This window comes from Dreissena polymorpha, chromosome 1, assembly GCF_020536995.1.
Source record: "Dreissena polymorpha isolate Duluth1 chromosome 1, UMN_Dpol_1.0, whole genome shotgun sequence".
In the NCBI taxonomy this organism is placed as follows: domain Eukaryota; kingdom Metazoa; phylum Mollusca; class Bivalvia; order Myida; family Dreissenidae; genus Dreissena; species Dreissena polymorpha.
Window position 1 is genome coordinate 168,249,991 of NC_068355.1, and position 3,813 is coordinate 168,253,803.

Below are 3,813 nucleotides of genomic sequence, written 5' to 3' on the forward strand. Positions count from 1 at the left end.
TCATGAAAATTTGGTCAAAAATGTGACTTCTACAGTGTTCACATGTTTCACTATATACATATAGAGAAAATTGCCCCGCCCACTGGCGGTCATGTTTTTTCACTGATCTGGACCACTTTCAAACTCGTCTGAGATATCAATAAAACCAATGTTTTGACCAAGTTTCATGATGATTGGGCAAAAAATGTGACTTCTTGATTGTTTACAAGCCTTTTTTACTATATAAATATAAGGAAAACTGCCCCGTCCCCCACCCTTCCCAAATAAGTGTGTAAAACTCGAGTTAAACACGAGTTTTATCCGTGTTAAACCAAGCGGTATTGGCAGTTGGTTTTTAGTGGGTTTTGGTATGTTGGTTTTTGTGAGTTTTGGTAAGTTGGTTTTTTCTGTGTTTAAAGTGGGTATTTTTACCAACTTGGTTAAAACTGAGTTAAACACAGAAAAAACTCACTTGTTACATAAATGTGGGCTTTGGTAAGTTGGTTTTTTGTGAGTTTTGGTAAGTTGGTTTTTTGTGAGTTTCGGTATGTTGGTTTTTTGCGAGTTTTGGTAAGTTGGTTTTTTCTGTGTTTAAAGTGGGTATTTTTACCAACTTGGTTAAAACTGAGTTAAATACAGAAAAAACTCACTTGTTACATAAATGTGGGCTTTGGTAAGTTGGTTTTTTGTGAGTTTTGGTATGTTGGTTTTTTGTGAGTTTCGGTATGTTGGTTTTTTGTGAGTTTTGGTATGTTGGTTTTTTCTGTGTTTAAAGTGGGTTTTTTTACCAACTTGGTTAAAACTGAGTTAAACACAGAAAAAACTCACAAAAACCAACATACCAAAACTCACAAAAAAACAACATACCAAAACCCACAAAAAAACCAACATACCAAAACTCACAAAAAACCAACATACCAAAACTCACAAAAAACCAACTTAAACACACTTATGTCTACAATAGTGTGTTTACGTTGGTTTTTGTGAGTCTTTTGTTTGCTTAAGGGATCATAAAATTTTGCTTGTTTGACCTGTAACCTTTGTAAAAAAAAATATTTACACCTTAATGGTAAAAAGGTTATTTGAGATAAAATCACAACAGATCATTACAAGCCCCATGTGATTATAAATAAAAGACACACACAATTTGCAAAAAACTATGTTTATATTAAAAAAAACAAATAATGTGAACATTTTTACAGTGCATTTTTAACAAAACCAGGAAAACATCTACGCAAGATACATTATCACAATATGCGAGCACATTTAACATAATAAATTAAAATAAATAACATTCTCCTCTTTGGGCTACCACAGGTAAAAATGGGAGGAAGGGTATGAACCATGATTATATACAGTTTCAGTTAGTGAGGGGTGATACAGAGGATAAAATTAATAATAATTGTTTTTAACTGTGTTGGTGGTACCGGATTTATAAAATGACAACATTAAGGAATCCTTCATCCTATATTTTCCTGGAATAGTCCTTTACACATATTTACACCTTTGAACAAAGGAACATATTGCTCAGCACTAAACAGTTTATATATTCTCCCCGCAGTACATGACACAAAGCCTCCTCAAGGCCCATCTCATGTTCTCTTCCACTGTTGATATGGGCAGGGCAAACTTTTTGGAGATGACAACTGAAATGTATATGAACAATCAATGCAGGATTTTACTGTACAATACAGTATTAAAAAAACATGTAGAAGTTTATTCCACCCAAATCAAGTCTGATCTGAATGACTTGATTTTGGTGGAATAAACTTTTACATCAATATCATCAGTTCAGATATCCCATTTTAACATCATCTACATTAGAAGGATTTCAAAAGAGGTTTTTGAAACAAGGAGGCAAATTACTGTTGCTTGAATTTTTTATATCGTTCAAAATTAGAGCTTGATTGTTAACTTTATACTGAGGTTATTTTTGTCTGCCTATGTGTTAAATTCTCAAAACTTTTATACACAAACACAATTTTTAGTAACTCTTAAATTTTAGCAGTAGTATTAAATTAACGCAAGACAGATTATGTGCTGGAGTCAAATTTGAATCAATTGCATTATGTTTGTTTCAAAATGAATATGGAGGCAGTAGAACACCTATATATTTAAATCCCCTTTTTCCCTATAAAAAAGAATCATACCAACCATGGCCTAGTGTTCAGCAATCAGGAGACCCTCTCGAATCTCCCCTTTAGGGGAGGTTGAACAGCACTTCATAGAGCAGTCACCAGCTGATCAGGTCTGAAAACTATACTGTCATGGCCTTTGTGAGGTGCGTCTTGTGCATGATCTCATTTGAGATCAGGTCCTGAAAGATTTTTTATAATATAAGTGATAAATATTGCTGTTATGGTATATCTTGTTACTATAAATATTATTAATTTAAATCAATACAAGTTTGTTTGCTTGTTGTTTTTGTTTGTTTATTTTTGCAATTTAAATCCTGTGATCACATGTGACTTAACGCTTGTCATAAATAATAAAAAGAAATTACGTGCGGTAGAAAATACTGTTTGAAAATGTACCAAGATATGTGGTCTCATTTGGCTGTGTGGACTGGTCGGAAGTGTGACGCCTTTCAAATGCTAAAACCTGTATAGTTTTACCTCTCAACAAATCCAACTTTCCTTGGTCAAGGACAGGGCTTGGTTTTCCCACTCCTGATCTACTCAAGTTGGGCTGCTCGTGCAGGGTAAAATCTGGTGTCAAAATCCATACATCAGTTAGTCCCCCTTCTGCTGTCTTTTGGCATGAATATTCTATCCAAAGAATCTTCCAATCAATGTAAATTTCACCTTGGGAGTTTAACCTTCAAATTTAAAATATAAAAGTTTTCATTGAATATGTGGGAAAGAAATCTGTTCATTAATGACCAGAAATAGGTATAAATAGCATTTAAGATGACAATAATCATAAAATACAGCCATAATTATTCAAATGGTGTTGTTTTTCCTTATAATTGCATTACATTTATACTTATCCATTTACATTTCCCAGTGACAATACATAAATATGATAATGATCATAATTAATTCAATATAAAACTAAATAAAAAAGTGATGTAAAAATGAAAATACAAACCTAAAACAACTGTTCTTCAGTATTCCAAGATAACAGGCAGTTGATGAATTATGAGACCATATCACTTTAACCATCCACTTTGAATCTCCTTTGCAACAAACTTATTGTTGATTTACACATTGTAGTACATAAACATTGTTTTCACCACACAATACTTCATGCTGAAAGTTATTCAAGACATTTTAAACTAGAATTATAAGTCTTAATGTTACTCAATTATACCTTAAAGCTCAAAGTCAGTTGATGAAAACACCCTTTGTTTTCAAAACATAACTTCCTGTCTCCAGCCAATCAAAGTCGCTTGTTTTCAAATAGATGGCTCAGCCAATCAAAAGTCTATCAACACCCCTTTGTTAGGCCTATAGATGGAGCACTGATACTGTGATAAGAATTAATGTTTATGATTTAATTGGGGGGGGGGGGGAGGGCTAATCTCTTATGTGTGTCAGCCAATTACTAAATCTGAGAATTATCTACTGATTTCAACACCAACATATATGTATTTATTGAATAATACACAGCACCCTTAGCATATTATATTTAATTGTGAATATTTAAAAGAAACATGCTGAATGGTGTTAGCAAATAATATTAATAGTATAAATATTATTTATTTTTATTGCCTTTTTAATTGTATGTTAAAGGTCAATGTGGTAGGCATTAATTGTATTGGGGTTAAATATCAGTATAAGAAAGTTAAAATAGTTATTGTTTTTATGTTGAGGAGATATAATTGATGCTGGC

General features: G+C 32.5%; 1 long non-coding RNA gene across 1 annotated transcript; it reads right to left on the reverse strand.

Annotated features, from left to right (window-relative positions):
• Positions 1-2,188: 2,188 nt before the first annotated feature.
• On the reverse strand, positions 2,189-3,309 carry LOC127860351 (uncharacterized). The gene is made up of 3 exons (XR_008039722.1): positions 3,070-3,309; positions 2,595-2,797; positions 2,189-2,296 (listed from the first exon to the last, which is right to left on the reverse strand). It is a non-coding gene; the product is annotated as an uncharacterized LOC127860351 (long non-coding RNA).
• Between the last annotated feature and the right edge of the window lie 504 nt (positions 3,310-3,813).